Source organism: Narcine bancroftii, chromosome 3 (assembly GCF_036971445.1).
Source record: "Narcine bancroftii isolate sNarBan1 chromosome 3, sNarBan1.hap1, whole genome shotgun sequence".
NCBI lineage: Eukaryota > Metazoa > Chordata > Chondrichthyes > Torpediniformes > Narcinidae > Narcine > Narcine bancroftii.
In genome coordinates this window covers 275,704,226-275,726,565 of record NC_091471.1, presented here as the reverse complement: position 1 = coordinate 275,726,565, position 22,340 = coordinate 275,704,226, and the positions used below count along the sequence as shown (strand labels likewise).

Genomic DNA, 22,340 nt, shown 5'->3' with positions numbered 1-22,340 from the left:
CAGTGCTCCAGTAAAGGAGGGTGGTAGTATGACAGATGCCTTGTCTCCAATCCAAAGTTAAAATAAACTTTCATCTGTTTGTTCAGGTGGATGTATTCAGTCAGTATTTATCCCATGAAAAATCCCATCATAAGCAGGATTATCTGCTGGTTGCCCCTATTTGATGAGACAGGTCTGTGTGAAACTCATCTTTTATATTTAAATGCAACAGTGGTGACCAGGAAATGACAGGTTTGTTGTAAAAACCCATTTGGTTCACAAGTGATCTTTCGTGTCAGAAATCTGCTATCCTTGCCCTGTCAGGCCAATGTTTGAGTCCAGATTTGAAACTATGTGGTTGATACTTAACTGCCTCCTGAATGAATCCTTTTCATTATATAATTTCTAGTTGCAGACTACATCAGAATCAGAATTATTACCGTGAACAAGTCATGAAATTTGGTGTTTTATAGCAGCGTCACAGACTCGCCAAGGCAAATAGCGCCTTTGGAAGACTACACAAAAGAGTCTGGAAAAACAACCAACTGAAAAACCTCACAAAGATAAGCGTATACAGAGCCGTTGTCATACCCACACTCCTGTTCGGCTCCGAATCATGGGTCCTCTACCGGCACCACCTACGGCTCCTAGAACGCTTCCACCAGCGTTGTCCCCGCTCCATCCTCAACATCCATTGGAGCGCTTACATCCCTAACGTCGAAGTACTCGAGATGGCAGAGGTCGACAGCATCGAGTCCACACTGCTGAAGATCCAGCTGCGCTGGATGGGTCACGTCTCCAGAATGGAGGACCATCGCCTTCCCAAGATCGTGTTATATGGCGAGCTCTCCACTGGCCACCGTGACAGAGGTGCACCAAAGAAAAGGTACAAGGACTGCCTAAAGAAATCTCTTGGTGCCTGCCACATTGACCACCGCCAGTGGGCTGATATCGCCTCAAACCGTGCATCTTGGCGCCTCACAGTTTGGCGGGCAGCAACCTCCTTTGAAGAAGACCGCAGAGCCTACCTCACTGACAAAAGGCAAAGGAGGAAAAACCCAACACCCAACCCCAACCCACCAATTTTCCCCTGCAACCGCTGCAATCGTGTCTGCCTGTCCCGCATCGGACTTGTCAGCCACAAACGAGCCTGCAGCTGACGTGGACTTTTTACCCCCTCCATAAATCTTCGTCCGCGAAGCCAAGCCAAAGAAGACAGTGCAAACATTCACATTATGAACCATCTTACAACAATAATATAAAAACTAAAAATAGTAGTGCATGAAAAGCAAGGCAGTGTCTGGTTCATTGATCATTCAGGAATCTGATGGCAGCAGGGAAGAGGCTGTCCTTGTGCTGTTGAGTGGTCATCTTTAGTCTCCTGTTTCTTGGTCACGATGGTAGCAGAGTGAACAGGGTATGCTCTGGGTGGTGGGGGTCTTTGAGGATAGAGGCTGTTTTTTTTAAGACCCCGCCTCATGTAGATCTCCTCGATGGAGTGCAGCCTATGATGTCACAGGCCAAGTAAATAACCCTCTGGATTTTTTTCCTTGTCCTGAGATTTGGCACCTCCATGCCAAACAGTGATGCAACCAGCCAGAATGCTCTCTGTGGTACACACCTGTTGAAGTTTTTGTGAGTCTTCGGTGACCTACCGAATCTCCTCAGACACATCACAAAGTATAGCTGCTGGCAAGCCTTCTTCATGATTGCATCAACAAGGAGGCTCCAGGACAGATCCTCAGAGATGTTGACATCTAGGAATTTGAAGTTCTTGACCTTCTCCACTACTGAGCACTGGATGAGGACTGGGCCATGCTCCCCTGACTTCTTTCTGAAGTCTACAATCATCTCCTTGGTTTTGCTAACATGGAGCGCGTTGTTGGCACGACACCACTCAAAGGGCTGATCTATCTCCCTCCTGTACACTTCCTCATTGCCGTTTGTGATTCTGCCGACAACCGTGGTGTCATTGGTAAACTTGTAGATAACATTGTAATTGTGCCTGGCCACAGAGTCGTGGGTGTATAGTAAGTAGAGCAGTGGGCTAAGCATGCATCCTTGGGGGTGTGCCTGTGTTGATAATCAGTGAGGAGGAAATGTTGTTTCCAATTCATACTGGCTGTGGTCTTTTGATGACCAAGTCAAGGATCCAGTTGCAGAGGGGTGGGGGGGTTTTAAATTTTGAATCTATGTTTTGAATATATTTACAGAATTTCCATGGTTCGTTTATCCATGACTTTTTCCAAGATAATGTCCCTTACATTTAAAGCTTTTACTATTGTGAACATGTTGGCTGGTCTGTTTAAACATCAGAACAAAAGAATATATGAATAATTGACCATCTGGCCCATCGAGCCTGTTCTGCCATTCAATATGAACACAGTTGATTTGGCCATGGAATCAGATCCACCTACCTGTCTTTTCCCTACGCCCCTTAATTCCCCAAACTGCAAACATCTCTCTGTTGAGACATGAAAGTCTGCAGATGCTGTGATTGAAGTAAAAATGCAGAGAAGCTGGAGGAATTCAGTCGTTCTTGCCAAGCCCACAGGAAGTAAAGATATATTATAAACCTGTCCAGCTCTGTCTTAAGTAAATTTAATGAGTCAGCCTCTAGTGCTTCCTGGGGCAGAGAATTCTTTTTTTTAAACTTTATTTATTCATTCAAAGTACAGATAATAAGTAACATATATAACAATAAACTAAACATGAATGATATATTTTATATATATATAAAAGAAAAAAGAAAGAAAAAAAAAAGAGAACCCCCCCCCCCCCCTTTCAGCCAACTCTCCTAAGGAGAGCCATAGAGAGAAAAAAAAGGGCAGAGAATTCCAAAGATTTATTGTGTGAAGTGCACATCCTAAATGATGAAACTGAAGAAAAGCATTTAGAAAGGTACCTAGGCACCTTGAGTGTCTTTGTGGGAAGCAAGCCCATGCAGAGATCCAGTGAACAGGGCAGACAGAATAGGCTACTTGCTTCACCAACCATCTGCTTGCTCCATTGAGCATCTCCTGTCCTTCCTGTGGCAGTCTAGGAGTTCAACATTGACCTCATCAGCTGACTCAGAACTGGAGCAAATAATCTGAAATCCCAAGGTACTTCCTAAGAAGAGGAAGATAGTATTGGAACAACTTAAATAAATAAAAAATTCTGTTGTTTGAGTTTAAAGCCTTGAAATATGAGAAATATTTTTGAATGTCAGTTCATAATTTTAACCTCTTAACTCTTTTCCAGAACTGTCTACTTCAGGAGTTTGGTGTCAGGAATGCAAGTGACATGGTGTGCTCAGACTGTAAACTGGGCCACAATAATGGGGATGTGGTCTGGGAGAGCTCACTAACCCAAGGTTGTGGTGGTGCATTGGTGATTCCATCCTCAGAGTCTGCCTTCACTGAAGGTTGGCTTCCAAAATATGAGAAGTGGTTTATATTTTCCTTTGTCTCCCATAAAACTTTTGTTGTTGGAGGACTATCTTGTACAACAGGAGCAAACTGGTAGAAGACTTTTGTCTTGCAGATGAAAGAGCTTCAGGCCCTTCTCTTATATATTTCAGTGAACGAGTCAACAATGGTTTAGAGCTTGTACTCTGAACATAGATAAAAGCAAGCATCAGCCAAATACTGCAACTTGATTTTGAGGTTGGGTTTACCTTGATTCTGAAGTCTCCAATCAAGATCAATTTAGCTCCACTCTATTAGAAGATTTATTGGAGATGAGATGTAGTATTGTGGCAAAAAAAAAGATTAAGAGAAATATGAGGACAATGATGTAGCTTTGTTTGACACCATCTTCACCAACATCAGCTCTGATGTGGACCCAATGGTTAGGATCATGGTATGCATGCCATTGAGGAACAGACATAAAGTGGTGATGAATTTCTATGAGTAAAACATGAAATTCTGGAGGAGTCACGTGATGGAGTAGTGGCCGGACGGTGAACTCCAGCCCTCTCCAGAAAAGTCGGGAAAAACAAAGGAAAACACAAAGGCACAGAAATAAAAGTTACAGAAAAGTGAGTATAAAGGTGGAAAGAAGATGGCGACAAAAAAAGAAAAATCGAAAGCAACGGTAAGAAGAGAGGAAGAGAAGACAAAGGAGGAAAAAGGTGAAGGCCTTACCTGTCCGAAGAGGCCCGCTGTGGAGAGAGAAACCCGCTCCCTCAGGTCGGTAAATAATGGACTACAAAAATGGCTCGCTGAGCCGAGTAAAAGTGCACAACCGCGCATGCGCGAGGAATCGCGAATGAAAAAAAACACACCGACAGGAGGGGGGACCAGCTGGGGAGTCGATCTCCACAGCCGGCAACGACAGCTGCAGAACACCTGCAGCAAGAAGAGACCACAGAAGACAATAGAAACAAGAAAGAAGAGAAGGAAAGGACAACAAAGAAACAACAGATGGCCAACCCAGAGGAAGAAGAAGAGGAAGAGGAAGAGTACAGTGAAATAGAAGAAGAAAAGAAAGGCAAGATAAAGAAGGTACTTTCTCTTATTAAAGGATACATGGAGTCATTTAAAGAATGGCAAACACAGGAATTTAATGATTTAAGAAAAAGAATAAACAACACAGAAGAGAAAATGAATAAAATAGAGATGACCTTAACAGAAATGGGAAAGAAAATGGACAAGATGGAAGAGCGGGCAGTAGCAGCAGAAATGGAGGTAGAAGACTTAAAAAAGAAATTGGAGGAATCTAATAAAAAAACTAAAGAGACACAAGAACTACTAGCTCAAAAAATAGATACAATGGAAAATTATAACAGAAGAAATAACATAAAGATAGTGGGCCTTAAGGAAGATGAAGAAGGCAAGAATATGAGGGAGTTTATAAAAGAGTGGATCCCTAAGACCCTAGGATGTCCAGAACTACAGCAAGAAATGGAAATAGAAAGGGCACATAGAGCATTGGCCTCTAAACCACAACCACAACAAAAACCAAGATCTATTGTAGTAAAATTCCTAAGATATACTACAAGAGAAAAGGTACTGGAGAAGACAATGGAAAAAGTAAGAGAGGGCAACAAACCACTGGAGTATAAAGGGCAAAAAATCTTCATTTATCCAGATATAAGTTTCGAACTCCTAAAGAAGAGAAAAGAGTTCAATACAGCAAAGGCGATTTTATGGAAGAAAGGGTATAAATTTATACTAAAGCATCCAGCGGTATTGAAAATATTTATTCCAGGACAACAAAACAGACTATTCTCGGATCCAGAAGAAGCACGAAAATTTGCAGAACAATTACAAAAATAGACTGAGGGAGGAAGACGGGTAATGAGAGTAAAAATGATCACGATTGATATGTATGTGGGTAAAGACAAAAATAGACTGAGGGATGAAGACGGGTAATGAGAGTAAAAATGATCATGATTGATATGTATGCGGGTAAAGAGGTATAAGAGTGAATAGAGACAATGTGCATAAGTGAATGTATCTGTACTTAGAGGAAAATATAGATAGTATAGACAAGAATAAGGAAAGGTAATGGAATAGAGAGAATAAGGAGGGAATTAAAAGAGTGACCTTTGTGACATATGAAAAGTGAAATCTTTTCTGGGGGGGGCGGGGTGGGGGGAAATAGCGGTCACTGCAAAATCAGTTGACGCTTGCGAGTGGATTCGCAAATCCAAATGGAGAGGGGAGATGTGGTTGTCCGACAAGGGATAAAGGACAACTCAGGAGGGGAAGGGGAGATTGGGGATAAATAAGATAGAAATAGGAGAATAAGGAAAATGTTGGATGTTGTAGGAATGTTGTCTTATAAAGAGTTGAAAATAAGAAAACAGAAATGGAAAAGGAGGAAAGGTAATGATGGAAAAACAGAAAGAGAAGATAAACAAAATATAAAAGGGCTACACTGAACTATATGACTTTAAATATTAATGGAATACATAACCAAATTAAAAGGAAGAAACTACTAAATTTAAATGAATAAATGTATTCCATTAGAAAAAATAACATATAGGTTAAGAAATAATATTGAAATATTCGAACAAGTATAGGAGCCTTACATTAAATACAATAGCGAAAACCTACCGGGGACAAACATTACCTAAGTTGATGGAAGGAGAAGGAAAGAAAAGAATGGACTCAGTAGAATTTCTGGTGTATTTTTGTTGAATGACAACATTGTCTGACTGGCTTAATGCAACCTAGATTGTATACCTAAAATGGATGAGAGGGGTGGTTGGGGGGGGGTGGCTTGGGAGGAGGGGGGGGGGAGAAAAAGTCACTGTATATGTGTGAAAAAGAAATAGTGTATATCATGGCTAATGTGATTTATGGTGTGAAAAATAAAAAATTTAAAAAAAACATGAAATTCTGAAGACACCACGAATGAAATAAAAACACAATGCTGGGGAAACTCAGTGGGTCAAACAGTCTACTTTATATAGCCAAGATAAAGGTACACATGATGAAGGGCTCATGCCTGAAACGTTGGTTATGTATCTTTATCTTGGCTATATAAAGTAGACTGTTTGGGCTTCTGAGTTTCCCCAGCTATAAATTTCTATGGATCCGTTAATTTGAGAGAGGGTGACACAATCTGTCCCACCAGATGGAGACAAAGGATGTTCATGTTCCAATAAACTCAGGTTGCTGGCGTTGTAATAGCATTGCGCTAACCACTACACCTACTGTGCCAGCATTGATGTGCAGTGAAGAAAGAACTTACAGTGTCTTTATATAGAGAAATCCACACTGCAGTCACTGGGAAGAAGTGACAAGGCAAGGATTTCCACATGGCCAACAACAGGAGATCCCTCTGTAGTTACCAAAATCAATTCCTCTTTCTTTGGCCCTTATCCTGGTATATTCTGCTCTTCCCAGAGACAATGACCTGGTGGGATCATGCCTCTGGAAGGCAGCCAACATCATAAAGGATCCACATTACCCTCGTCACAATCTCTTATTGCCACTACCTTCAGAAGACTGATGTCCAGCATCTCTAGTTCCAAGAATTTTTTTCAACAGGAATCTTGCTCTCAAATCTCCCCGTACTACCCTAAATATAACCACTCCAGATTCACCAAAAATTATGTTTGCACTATTGAAATTTCACTATTTTTCTTGCACTAATTACCACTGTGAATATTTATTTAACAATCTTTTTATATTTATTATCTTTCTCTCTCTTGGCATATTATAGTAACTTAATTTATATTATCATAGTTATTGTATGTTAGATACCTGTGTGACTGCAGCACGTAAGAATTTTGGTGCCTCTGAACACTGTACTTGTGTATATGACAATAAACACCCGTCATCACGACCAAAACTATTCAATGCTGAGTTTTAGATCTTCAATTGGGATTCTATCTGTTTCCAGGATCTTGTTGTCTTAGTTGTGATATTGCCTTCTCCATTTCTTGTTGAGAGGAGTAAGGGTGGCCTGTACAATTGAGCCAAGGATAAAGTCATGGCTGAGGAGGTGTTTGAAATATTCCTTCAAGCAATTAACCAGTGCCTCTCTGTATATTGAGTTCACCTCCAATTTTGGCTCTCAGTAAGGAGGGGGTTTGAGGTGCTGTGGATAGCTGAACATCACTGACTTCTAGGTTCAAGAACAAGGAAGGTACAAAAAGGTATGCCAAAAGTCACACATACGTGACTCTGAGCAAACTTTGGAATAATAGTTATGCCTTTTGTTGCAACTACACAGTGAACCATTGATTGCAAAATGCATTTGAACCCATTGTCCTAAAATTGGGCCAGTTTTCTATTGTCAACTCATCCGTTGACAACTTAATTTGTACTGTCAGAAACCATTCTACTTGTAACTATTAACAACTTGAAATTGAACAAACATTAATTTCCTTTTAATTCAGTCGAACTTGGATGGCAGAGGTAAACGAATAATTTCTATGAATAGTGTTCTCAGCCATTGTTCAGTCTAGCAAGGACTGAAATTGTATATACCAAAGAGAAGTACTGAAGTAAAATATTTCTTTGAAATAATTAAATCTGTTTTGCTGTAGTCAAACAAAAAGCATTCTTTATTTGTTGAATAACAATGCAAATTACTTGGTCACAATACTCAGCTGATATTCAACAGACCCATGGTTTTGTCATTGACGTTCTGGGCATATTTCAAAGTTCATATTTCAAGGTTCAGATATATTGTCAGACTATATACATGATATTGCATACAATCCTGAGATTCTATTTCCTGCGGGCCAGGCAGAATTTCTACTTATGGGTAGTTCAAAAAACTGTACTCAAGAAAAGAAACGTACCAGGGGTGTGAGTTAGTTGGGCAGCACAGACTTGTGGGCTGAAATGGCCTGTTACCATGCTGTATGTCTAAAGTTAAATTTTAAAAAAAGATATGAGAGAAAGGCCGACATAGAAAGAAATGCAAAAGAGAAAATAAATATTCTCTGATTTAATATGTTGTTGAGGAGTCTGATGGTGTGAGAGGTAGCATCTGTTCCTGAACCTGGTGATCTGACTTGTGGCACCTATACCTCTTTCCAGATGGCAGCAGCGAGAACAGAGCGAGTGCTGGGTGGTGAGGATCCTTGATGATTGCTGTTGCTCTCTGACGGCCGTATTCCCTGTAGATGTTCTCAATAGTGGGGAGAGTTTTGCCTGTGATGTCCACTACCTTTTGCAGGTGTTTATGCTATTGGTGCCCTATTTCAGGGTGTGGTGCAAGCAGTCTGTGCGCTTTGTACTACATATCTTTAGAAGTTTGCCAAACTTTTCGATGTCATTCCAAACCTCTGCAAACCTCTGAGAAAGACGGTGTTAATGTGCTTTCTTCAAGATGACATTTCAACATCATGTGCCAATTTCACTTTTTATGGACAAGTGATGCAAGTCTGACCATCCTAGAGGCCATTTGCGAACAACAGGTAAGTGGCTGGATTAACTGACAGATTATCTTGAGAAGCCCTTGTGATCCTCAATAGTGCTCCTACCCTTGATTTTGCACAAGGAGAGAAAAATAAACTGTTTCTTTCATGGGCCTTGATCTCCTTCCCCCCACCCCCTCCTCCGCACTTGGATTGAATTAAAATTGTAGTCAGGCCTCAATGAAGTAATGCAACATCTTCAAAAATTCTTGGGAATCCCTGACCTATGACCTATGGAGAAGGAGAAGTGCTGAAAAAAGAGCTCAGCTAATACCTCATCCATCCACAACATTCCCCTGCTTGAGTATGGCTAAATAGCACGATGGGACTACTGGAGGTGGGTTGGGAATCTTCGCTTATTCCTTGGCTCCTTCCTATCACAATCAATGACTTGGCAGTCAGGGACCACAACATAGAAGGGAAATTAACCCCAAGTCCTTCCGTGGTTTAACGGTTTTCCATTTTGAACAAATGAAGAAGCTCTTGTATAAAAAGCAAAAGTATACCAAGGAATGACAGAAATGCAGGAAGAAATGGAAATAGAAAGGGCACACAGAGCATTAGCTCCAAAACCACAGGCATATCAAAAATCAAGATCCATCTTAATAAAATTTTTCAGATACACGACAACCAGCACACCGGTGGCATCATGAAGGGAGCCTCTGCTTCCTCAGGAGTTTGCGGAGGAGCTGGTGGAGTTGTTCGGGTGGGCCGGTGCGGACTTGGGGGGCCGACATGGCCTGTTTCCGTGCTGTAAACGGTTATATGGTTATATGATTATATGGAAGCCTGAGACAGAATGGTGGGATAGATCAGAGAGGCTGAATGACCTACTATTTTCTTATATTCTGATCTCACAAGATGTACACAAGTGACGATGTAAATAGCAGAGGAGTCCACCAGCTCACAAACTACCCACTTAACCCTGCTTTCCCAGTCTGCTACATTCATCTCATGCCATCTCAAAACCTACAAAACTGGAGCGAAAGCAGGTCACTCTTGACTCCAAGAGAGTGCTTATGAAAAGGAAAAAAGACAATAATTTTCTAGTCAATTAATACAATGCTCAATAAAATGATGGACTCTCATGCTTGGCAATGAGGAACTGGTCTTGAATATTAATTCTAATATAAATAATCATACTGAACCACGAGTCAAAGGATAGCCTTTCAAACTCAATGTTTGAAGAGTGCATTATATCCACGTTGGTCTGTTTGTACAGGTATATTTTTTAAGGTACTAAACACATAGCTATTAAAAAGAGTGAAACATGTAAGCCTGTAGATGCTGTGATTGAAGTAAAACACAGAAAAGCTGGAGGAACTTAGAACTGTCTCACAGCATCTATAGAAGGTAAAGATATAATACCAATATTTCAGGCCTGAGCCCTTCTTCAAGGTATGAGGTATTAAAAAGGTATTCAAGGTATTGTATATGCTGGCATATCAGACAGTACTTGAACTTTAAAAAGTCACCCAAAACCAAGGGTGATCTTATATGCCAAGTATGTCTGTACCTTAACAGTGAAATCTCAGTGCTCCCCGTGCCAAGTATAAAATCTGGACCCTAAAAGAGATATCTTGGTGCTCCCCCATGGGGTGAATCTGCCTGGTCTGATTGTTGTCGGCTCTATACAACCTTTAAACAGCCTGTTATAAGAGACGATGATAGTTTATTTTAAAATAAGCTAATAAAATGTAAATCTTTACTGGGTAAAATATTGTGACAGCATCACTCCACTAGTCAGGGGGATGATTAATAGAGGACTATTGGGGCAATAGGACTTGGGGCAGTCTTTTGAGTATAACTCAAAACCTACATTTAGGTGGAAATTCAGGAGTCATCTTATGCGCATCATCTTATACACCAGCATATATGATACTTTAAAAACACCAACTTCAAACAGATTTGTGGCCTGTGCTGGTGAGGAGGTGTAAACCAGAGTTCTAACTTCACTGGCCCATATCAATATCAAATATCAAAGAACAGTTAAAAAAATTGCTTCATATTTATTTCATAGATGAAAACAGGCACATATAGTCAATTTTGCTCGTACCATTAAATTATCCCTGTAAATTCTTTCTGACTTGCCCATCTTATTGCATAGTGTAATCGAACCTGCATCCATTACAACACTTGAACAATAAATTCTAGATCTAACTACTTGTTTTCCTTCATTTTAATTTTGGTTAGCCAATTATCTTTGCTAGAGGTGATCATATATTCAGTCTTACTAACAAGGGCATCTTCAATGAACAGCCTGGAGTCAGCATGTAGGCCCAAATTTCTGTTATTCATTTTCAAGATTTGTAATTATGCAATGGTAGAAATTGATGGAAATGTTTAGATGGTCAGGACGTGCCTGTGGAGAGGTAATCTGGGATAACAGTACAGATTAAAAACCTGATAAATGTTTTGTTTAATTGGCGGTGAATTGAACTGGAGGCTGTTTTGCTCTCTCTACAACGGTTGTCTGGTTTTTTTTAATTTAAATTTAAACAGACAGCACTGTAACAGGCCATTAAGTCCCACAAGTCCGTACCACCCAATTTAGACACCATTAACCTAGGCCCCTGTACATTTTGAATGGTGGGAGGAATCAGAACCCACGGAGAACACAGGGAAAATGTACACACTCCTTATAGACAGCGTGGGATTCAAACCCTGGTCCCGATTGCTGGCACTGTAAAGGCATTGCACTAACCACTAAGCTAACTGTGGTCTTAGTTCATGTTCCAGAATTTGCAATATTTTGCTTCAAGACTAAAAATTAACAATTTGCCACATTTAAATAATATTCTGGGGGATTTTTGTGCAGATAGTTAGTAATGCAAATGCAAATATCCTGCATTGATTCTGCTAAATTGTTAATTCCAATCTATTTATACTGTATGTTCACAGAAATACCAAGTTATGAAATTTACTAATTAAACATGAATGTGGTCTTGGACAAAATTCGGGAACTGAATGAATGCCAAATTTATTTTGTTATTAACAAAGCTTTGAACAATCCATTTATTTTGAAGAGGTCACATGCTTTATACAAAATTATATTAATATGCAATTAGTTTCTTTTGAGTGCGAGTTCAATGTGCCAAACAAGCTTCTTTTATTCTCATAAATGTTGTTACCATTTTTTTGTCACTTTGATTTGACTAACATCATACTCTCTTTACATTTTTGTGCAGCTGCTATAACAAGATCAGGTGGGCCTTGGCTTTGTGTTGACTTGCAAGTAGTGACACAGAGAGGGAATGTATGGATGTGGAGAATCTGTGGTACAGAGGACCTTTCTTATGGATCCTGCTCCCTGACTTGGCAAAGATAAAAATCTTCATTTAAGGTTAAAAAGCCCAAATTCCATTGATGCTCAAAGCTTGACTATATATTGCTCTCGTGGTTAACATTAATACAGGAATTAGACAGGAATGAATTCAGAAATTGACCCTTTCTACTCCTACCCAGTCAGGGGGAGTTAACCTTCTGCACCCATTTGTGTGTCTAAAAGCACAAGGAATATTTGTCTTATTTGAAATGCTTTACAGCAGGGGCAATTAAACCCTCCTTTTCTTTCAATACAAAGTCTTGCTGATTGGAACTGACAAGCTGGATGATTTACTATATAAAGTACACTGTGTGACCTGCTGAGTTTCTCTAGTATTGTGTTTCATGTTTAATTTTATTATGATAATTTAATCAAATATATTAACCTGCAGACTTTCTGCTAAAGTGTTTTACAAATTGTCTTTGGGATTTCTAAACAGCAAGGATAATACTTTTTTGAGTGAACAATGAGAAGCTGGAATCAGGCAGCATCTGTGGAGAGAAATGGTCAGTCATTGTTTCGGTTGGGACTCTTTGTGGAGGCTAAAGACGGGTGGGGAGATATAAAACGAGGAAGCGGACTTTGAAGGGCATCTGTAAGTCTTGTTTTTTTGTCCAGTTTAATTGAGACACATGGCCCAATATCTGCTTTTCACTGGGATTACATCATGGGAACATTCTCTGGACTCCATCATTGGTTACAATCTTGAAACAGACAGTTCAGATTTAACTTGTTAATTCTATGGAGCAGTATTTAAATAGCAGAGTACAATATTAATATGATACTATTTTGAAATCAGCTCCTTGAGAGCTAAGGTAAGCATGGAAATCCAGAACAAGCCAGAGATCGGGACCTAGTGAATCAAACATTTTGATGATTATGGGATCTTGCAAATTCTTGCCCTCTTTCCATTGAAACAAATGTATCATTAAAGTTTAACACTTTGAACTCTGGCCATTTTTAATCTTTCATAATATATTCTCTGGACCAGGTCTATGGGCAAACTGGAGTTAGTTGTTCTGTTCAGTCACTGATACCGCTATATCTGGCACAGATATGATATGTTCATACCCAACATAGCCCTAGATACTGAAAAAAACAATTTGAATGTTCTTACCTTTACTTCCAGGACTTTTTCTTGTTGTGAAACTTGGCAAAGCAGCTGCTTTTACCCCAACATTTGCAAAGATACACTGCACAAAAACTAGTACAAACCAGCTGGTGGTTGGGTCTAAAACCAGTCCCGGAAAACTGGGACACGGAGTATATGCGCTTGTTGGTAATCCTGGAGACTGGAACACAGAGTCCAAAGGGTTAAGTGTTGAAAACATTCCCTTCTTAAAAATCAAGGGCTTCTCATCATTGCCTAATTTCTACAGTTTAAAGCACAAAATAAGAATGAGATTAAGTTGCTATTTAATTGCCTAGTCCTCAATATTTCAATACTAATCCTTTTCTACCTGGATTTGGGTGAAAATCGAGGCTTTCTTTTCAGAAATGCATTTTTCAATTACAATACATATATTGATATGGAGTTTCCATTGAATTGAATTGATTTTTACAGCCAATATCTATGCAAAGTAGCAGAATTCTAAATTATGTTCAGTACAACTTGATTATCAGTGATATTCTGTGCTTATTTATTAACATTGCTTTTGAAACAGATGCCTCCCCACAAAATGTTTAGGGTCTTGCCACCTCAGTGTATTAGTCACCAAAGTATTTTTTTCTGTTCATGGCACTTCCTAACAGAGCTTTGAAGAGCTCGTAAAAATCAAGCTGGTCTTGTTTGGCCTAAGGAAACCAATGTTTCAAGACGACTTAAAGGGTTTCTTTTCACTAAGGAGACAACTATACTCTATTATAATTCAGAAATATGTTTTTTTTAATTAATATTCTACCAAATTTGGGAAGAGTTTGAATTTCGGCAAGAAATGGGGTGTAAATGTTACAACAATATTGTCCACCCATTTTGACAATGAGCGATATGTCACAGGTTTAGCCAGATGGTAACAGAGTTAACTCTGTAAGTTTTCTATGAATTGGTTAGGTTTTACCACAACCCTGTTGATTTTACCATTACTGAAACCAACTTTTTAATTCAATATTATTTTATTAACTGAATCTAAATTCCTTTCTGGCTCATGGTGGGATTCTGAACAGATGCTCTGAATCATTAATACAGTTAAGCATTTGGTTTGCTATTAAACTTTAATATTGATTCCATAATCATAAAATGAATTCTGAAACTGAAGGAGTGTGCTTTCATCGACAAATATATTAATCTGGCTTGCATGGAATCAAAGACAGCACTTGAAAATGAAATTTTATGACCTTAGGATATGTCAAAGCATTTTCCAGCCAAGCACTCCATTATGGTGGAGTCAAAAAATACAAAGGCAAACACAATTGACTTCATGTAGATAGTGAGAGGAATAACTATTTAGGGGAAAACTGTTAATCCACAATTCAGATTTTCAGATTTCAGATTTTGCTATCTGAAAATCCAAATTTCTTATTTATTGCCAGAGTACATACAACACTTACAACCCTGAAATTTTTTTTCCTGAGGGTGAGGCAGAATTACTCAACATACACATGTAAACAAATAAAGACATGTAAACAAACTGACAGTGCAAACAGAGAGAAAAATCAATAGAATGCAAAAGAGTCCCTGATTGAGTTTGTTGTTGAGGAGTCTGATGGTGGAGGGGTAGCAGCCATTTCTCAACCTGATGGTGCAAGTCTTGGGGCATCTATACCCCTTTCCTGATGGTAGCAGCAACAACAGAGCGTAAGCTGGATGATGTGGATCTCCAATGGCAGCTTTCCCTGTAGATGTTCTCGATGGTGGGGAGGGTTTTACCTGTGATGTCCTGGTCTGTGTCCACTACCTTCTGCAGGATTTTCCGCTCAGGGGTTATTGGTGTCCCCAGACCGTGATGCAGTTGGTCAGTGCACTTTCTACTACATATCTGTAGAAATTTTCCAAGGTTTCCAACGTCACACCAAACCTCCGCAGACTCCCGAGGAAGAAGAGGCACTGACGTGCTTTTTTCATAAATTCTCAACTATCTCATGAGGTCTCCTTTCCCACACTCCCTTTGAACTCATTGAATCTACTTATCCTGATCTCATTTAAAACTCCTAGGTCTCCATCTCCCTTTAGTTTTGTGCCAGGTTTGAGGTCACAAAACATCCCTTTTTCTCAATCAATCAAAAGCTGTACTGTTAAACAGAAGGCAGTGGTTGATTCCATCATCGGTGTCTGTCTTCACTGAGAGATGGCTCTTGAGATGCAAGAAACTGTCCAGGTTTTCCAGAATTTTGCACTAAACCTTTATTAATTGGATGGCATTGATGTGCAGTCAGGCAGGTTGGTAGAGGATCTTCCTCTTGCAGATGTTGAGCATAAGGCTGAATGCTTCAGTAAATGAGTCAGTGATACCTTGCTGCTCAATTTCCAAGTGGCACAAGCACAGCAACATCCGCACACTGCACCACGACAGCTCAGACTGGGGTAACCTTGGTTCTGGAATAAGTCTCCTGAGAATGAAAAACTTCCGATTATTTCTCAAGAAGTTTGTTTGGGAATAAGGTGCAGCATTATAGTGAGAACGAATGAGAAAAGTAGATAGTGGTTCATGAATAACAGTAATTTCTTTTATATGTGACCCTTGAGATGCAATTAGATCCATAGGAGCCTCCAAATTGAAGCAGAAAGTGTAGTCTGCTGGGCATGAGGGCAGAAGAAACATGAGGATTGAAAGCACAAACAAATTGATAGGGTGATTTTTGATCAAAGATAATGTCAAGGCAGCAAGGACAAGTCAGCCCATTTCTGTGCTGCAAAACTACAACTGTCCATAACAATGTTAAGGGATAAACATCAAAAGTTGGCTTACAGCTGGTTCAGGAACAGATATTGATGAGAGATAACCAATAAAGTCACTGTTGAAGCAGCAGAATAATGCTTGGGAATGTATAGATAAACTAATGATCCAATTACTGTCATGACCTAATAAAAGCACTGAAATGATGAAGGAACCCAACAGGTCTTGGAGCGTCCATAGATGTAAAAATATACAACCAATGTTTTGGGCCTGAGTCCTTCTTCAAGGTATGAGCAGAAATCAGGCATCTGTAGCAGCTTTGTGATTCTTCATATTAAAATATATTTTAAGTGCTTGTGATGAATTTAATTTATTTGTAGCCAAATTAATAATAATTATTATTTTATCAAAGCCATTTTAGTCATTTTGTAAAAAGGAGCAGAAATAACTTTCTCAATGGCCTCACCTTACTCATCCAGGTAACGAAACTTAATGATACAGAGTCACAGCGACCTCTGCTGGTAAAAGCTACCCCTCTTATAAATTCATTGATTGAATAACTGTTTGCCGGATTAACATTAACTAAACTTTACCAAGTTTGTTTGTAGATCCTGTGAAGGTTGACTTTATGTAAGCCATCAAATGGCTTATGGTGAGGATATCATGAGTGCTTTATTTGCTTTAGTCACCTGATGATGTTTATACAGTGTGAGCAAAGGTATTTACTTAACTTGGAGATTTTATTAGCTGTGTATTCAACCTATCTGCTGAAACATATCATGAATTTGTTTGGTTAGCTGTTTTGTACGTATATAAATGAAACAAAATAGTCTTAGAAATACTGAAACAGCACTGAGGCTGAGCATCTCAGAAAGGAAATGTATTACATCCTTTCTGGGACAATTTTAATGAGTTCTATACTACGCTGCTTCCTTTTGAAAGTGATATAGTTTGAAATATTCTTCATACAAATAAAACTTATTGATCTTTTCTACCAGAAAATGCCAGATCTCCATCTGTTTGGAATTTATGAGGCTTTCCCTGACAGAGAAAATGGAGCAAGTCAGTCACAACAATCCACATGAGGCAGAAGCTTCCTGTTTCACCTCTTTCGTCCCAACTTTAAATGTAATCTAGACAAAAGCGAGTAGTTTGCCTGGTCCTCAGATCCAAATGGAAGGTCAGAGGGCAAAGGAAGGAATGGAAGGAAGCACTGGAAATTATTTTAGTCTTCCAGAATATTTTAATTTGGTTGAGCCTCCTACCCATACTCCATTCACCGCATTGATCTGGGCTCAAGAAGATAGAGTTTCTTGAAAATAGTTCACACAATGTGATTTTGTCTATTTGGACAGGAAACCCAGGAGTAAAATGATGCAAGTGAATTAAAAATGTACTGGCAGACCAGTTGGAATTTGGACTTCTGACTGGTCTTTGTGCCATACATAGCCAGTGGTTCTGAAAATTCTAATTCAACCTGCAATATCTCTAAATTGCAAAAGTATCAGCCAACTTTCACATCGTAAATAACCACTTGATATGAAGCGAGTGAGAAGCAGAGGCTTTGACAATGGTGCGGGTTGAAGAAGGTATTTTGAAATTTAAAGAATTGAGTAGTCTTTAATAATTCCAGCAGGGAATAAGCTCCAGCAACACTTAAGGAGCTTACTGTAAATCCGGGACAAGGCAGTCCACTCAATTGTCAAATGCATCGTCTGCAAAATGCATGACCTCAAATGCTCAAGGCTTTGTCAATGATCCCTCCCAAACCGCAGACTCCAAAACTACAGAATCAGCATAAAGCCAGGAAAACCATTAACTCCCAAAGTTTCCAGCTCAATGTCAAAATACTATGCCCCTGTTTGATTATACGATGGATAACTCTGTAGTGATGAGAGTAGAGACCAATAAGTTCCTCGGAGTCCACTTAACAAGTGACCTATCTTGGACATACAACGTCTCTTCACTTGTCAGGAAGGTGCAACTGTAACTGCACTTCCTGAGAAGACTGAAGTGGGAAAGGTTACTTATCACCATCATGTCGACCTTCTACAAGAGCTCTCTTGAGAGCATCCTGGGCAAGTGCATCACAGTGTGATTCGGTGGCTGCAGAGAAATGGATCGAAGGTCAATCCACAGGGCCATAAGAGTGGCAGAAAGGATCACTGGAGTCTCCCTCCCCATAGTGACGTGTCCTAATGAGATCGTTGTCTGAAGAGGGTGCACAAAATTGTTGAGGACCCCTACCCCCCTGCGCACAGCACCTTTCAGCTACTCCCTTTGGGAAAAAGATACAGGAGTATCTGAGCCAGAACCACCAGGCTGAGGAGCAGGTTCTTCCCACAGGCAGTGAGAATGCTGAACGACCAAAGGAACTGCTCACACTGACCATCCAAGACTCTCATATTCACAAAACAAAATATTTATTTCTTTGTATATATTGCCTGTCTGTGGGTATCTGTGTGTGTGTGTGTGTGTGTGTGTGTGTGTGTGTGTGTGTGTGTGTGTGTGTTATTCCTCATTATGTTGATGCATATTTAATAGCCAGGACCAGAGAAAGCGGTTTTGTTGGGTTGCTCTTGAGCAATTATCCAATAAACTTGAATTTGAACTTGGACTTAACAGTCCACAGACAAAAAGAAGCCTCAATGTTAACTTTTCTCAGGAAATTAGAGATACATCCCATAAACAAGTAAGCAAAACAAACTTGCAACATTTTGTGCCTGGAAGACAGGTTTAGACAATGGAATAAAAATCTCGCTGAAAGAACATATAAAAAACCTCTGTCCTGAAAGCATTCATTCAGGTGTAAACATTAAGATTACCAGCAAATTTTTCTGCCATCAGGCTTTCTTCAAACAATCTGACTGATAATTCAAAGGAAGTCTGGCACCTAATAAACATACTTGGCAGATTTTGCAAATTTCTGCAGGCAAACTTCAAAATTGGTTGCAAATATATTCCATTATAAATGTACGTGTATTTTTCTTTTTATTAATAAACCCATTTACATTCGCTAAAGTTGTTTTCATATTGCTTCATTTCCAAAATACCCATTAAATACCAAGTGAGTTAATAAAATTGCAGCAACTATTGCTGTGGGGTATAATAGCTGCAGCAACTAATTAATGATTAAATCTAGCCATGATTATCTGGCAGGAATGTAAATAAATCTTACATCTGAAACAGCTTCTCTTTCTTCCTAAAGTTAAGTGTGTCGCTTGTTCATATTTTACTCTCAGCTAGCCTGTTGTTGGTCTCAGAACGGGACAAAGTTGATACATGTACAACATGTTAAACTATACTTAGGCAGGTTATATGCCCTCATATCAGCATTCAAAGATGAACAACGAAATGCTGTATGCATATTTAAATTTAGACATACAGTATGGGTCAGGCCCTTCCGGCCCACAAGCCCAATTATGTGCTGCCCAATTAACCTACAACCCTCGTACCTTTTGAAGGGTGAGAGGAAAATTGAGCAGACGAAGAGAACATTCACACTCCTTACAGACAGTGCCTGGTTCGAACCCTGGTCACTGGCCATGTAATAGCATTGTGCTAACTGCTATGCTAACCATGGGGAAATGAGAATTAGTAGCACAAGAAGACATTCAGTTCTTTGAACCTCCTCTGCCATTCAGTAAAATCCTGACTCATCTAATTGTGGCCTTAACACTCCTTTCCTGTCAGATCCCTTTTAACTGTAGACCACTCCAAACCAACTCACCTTACTTGATCACACCATCACCTCCACCACGTTAACCCTAACATCTACCACTCTCTGGGGCAGAGCATACACAACGCTCTGAGAAACTTTCCAATACCATGAAAGACATTTACAGCACTCGATACTAAACATGGTGAACTGATTTTAAGTTTTGTGTTTCTACATCATGAAGAAAGCCTCTACTTTCTCAGGAGTTTGCGGAGGAGCTAGTGGAGTTGTTCAAGTGAACCGGTACGGACTTGAAGGGCCGACATGGCCTGTTTCCGTGCTGTAAACGGTTATGTGGTTATATGGATGATCACAACACAACACCTCTGCAACCCACAGGTGCAGGGCTGGAGGTCCAGGGACCCTCTCAGCCTTTAATCTCGTTTAGTTGCCTAAAGATAACAATGGACGACATTTTTTTTTTCTTTAAAATGTTTGCTTCTTGGGAAAACTTCCAGCTGAACACAAAAATCATATCAAATGTGCTGTATTATGTAGAAAGTTGAAGAAACAATAATTTTTATTGAATTTAGCATAATGAAGCTGACTCATTGTGTTAGTTCAACTGACCTGAAAATGATTTCTTGCTGATGCCTCTCGTGTCAGTCTCCAACAATAATTGGGCAGCATTGATGGATTCCAGTTGTCCTGATGCAGCTTTTCAGTGCCGCAATGTCCTGGCGAAACCTCTCACCATGTTCGTCGCTGACTCCACCAGGATCAGCAGGGAAGAAGCCCCAAGCGTGAATGGAGAAAATGAATTTTCAACCACACGGTGCACTTCGTGGTTTTGTATGGTTCAAATCGACTTAAAATATGACAGGAAATCACAAAAAAGGTTATATCTAAAAAAAAAGTACACAAAAGGAAAATTTTAAGGTGATTTTTCAAAATCAGCAGCCCAAAATCCAGAAAATACACCCAAAAGTATTTGGGAGAGCAAAATCTTTGTCCAGTGTAATTCTCCACATGAGTTTTACATTCATCCCCGTCTCCCAATACATACCCCTCCCCCAATATTTTTGCTATTAATGGATGTTTTCCATGCCTTCTGCTTTGAACGTCTCTTCACTCTGTCATTTTCCCCATTTCTCATCATTAAGTCCACAGTTAGCAACTCTTTTCCTATTGATCCTTGTAAATTTTCTGTCTGTTCTTTGTATTCTTGCCTCCGGTGTGTTCTGTTGAATGAAACAGGAAATGAGAAGAAGTCAGCTGTGCCTCAGTGGTAACATTTTAACTTCTGAGTCATAAGTTTCAGATTCCAGTCGATTGTCAACTGTTACTTTTGGAAATGCCATTAATTCCACCCCCTTCGTGGGACCCCATTGTGCCAGATGCTTGTTTTTGCTTTCTACAATGACTGGATTGTGTTTGATCCAACCTGCCGGATCCACATAATTCTATGCTCACGTTTACCTGTGGCGACACTTCCATGTGCGTGACGGAGGTGTAGAAGGTTAAGCATAAATTAAATGATCACATGAGAGAAAAAAAGATAATAAATATAAAGGGAGGAACTGTTGTAACGGTTCTGGAGCAGTGTTATGGTTGGGGTAGAATTTAAGACATAAGATAGAAACATAGAAGATAGGAGCAGGAGTAGGTCATTCGACCCTTCGAGCCTGCTCTGCCATTCAACGAGATCATGGCTGATCTTAAAGTTCAGTACCCCGTCCCCGCCTTCTCTCCGTAACCTTTACTGAAGAAATAGATCTAATTCCCTCTTAAATATATTTAATGAACCTGCCTCTACTGCCCTCTGTGGCAATGAATTCCACAGATTCACCACCCTCTGGGTCAAGAAATTCCTCCTCATCTCGGTCCTAAATGGTTTGCCTATTATCCTCGAACCATGGCCCCGGGTTCTGGATTTTCCCATCATTGGAAACATCCATTTGCATCCATTCTGTCCAGTCCTGCCAGAATTTTATATGTCTCTATGAGATCCCCTCTCAATCTTCTAAACTCCAGCGAGTACAATCCCAATTTGCGCAATCTTTCCTCATAAGTCATTCCTGCCATTCCAGGTATCAGCTTGGTGAATCGCTTCTGCACTCCCTCCATTGCAAGAACATCCTTCCTTAGATAAGGTGACCAAAACTGCACACAATACTCCAGGTGGGGTCTCACCAAGGCCCTGTACAGCTGCAGTAAGGTATCCTTGTTCCTATACTCAAACCCTCTTGATATGAAGGCCAACATACCATTTGCCTTTTTAACCGCCTGCTGTACCTGCATGCTCGCCTTCAGAGACTGGTGTACAAGTACCCCTGGTCTCTCTGCACTTCCCCATCTCTTAATCTATTGCCATTCAAAAAGTAATCTGCCCTCTGGTTTGTATTACCAAAGTGGATAACCTCACATTTATCCACATTGTAGTGCATTTGCCATGTATCTGCCCAGTCCCTCAATTTATCCCAATCACACTGGAGCTTCCTGCCCCCGTCTTCCGTGCACACAACCCTTCCTAGCTTAGTGTCATCTGCAAATTTGAAGATATTACATCCAATCCCCTCATCCAGATCATTAATGTAAATTGTGAACAGCTGGGGTCCCAGTACAGATCCCTGTGGCACCCCACTGGTCACCACCTGCCACTCAGAAAATGAGTCATTT

General features: G+C 40.0%; 1 protein-coding gene across 1 annotated transcript in view; it reads right to left on the bottom strand.

Annotated features, from left to right (window-relative positions):
- cbarpb (CACN subunit beta associated regulatory protein b) overlaps positions 1–22,340 on the bottom strand; it is a 212,108-nt gene that overhangs the window by 185,067 nt on the left and 4,701 nt on the right. Inside the window, exons 2-3 of the mRNA XM_069928184.1 lie at positions 20,770–20,902; positions 20,292–20,566 (exon numbers count right to left, since the gene is read on the bottom strand). The gene's annotated coding sequence lies outside the window, so the exon portion shown is untranslated. The remainder of the gene's footprint in view (positions 1–20,291; positions 20,567–20,769; positions 20,903–22,340) is intronic.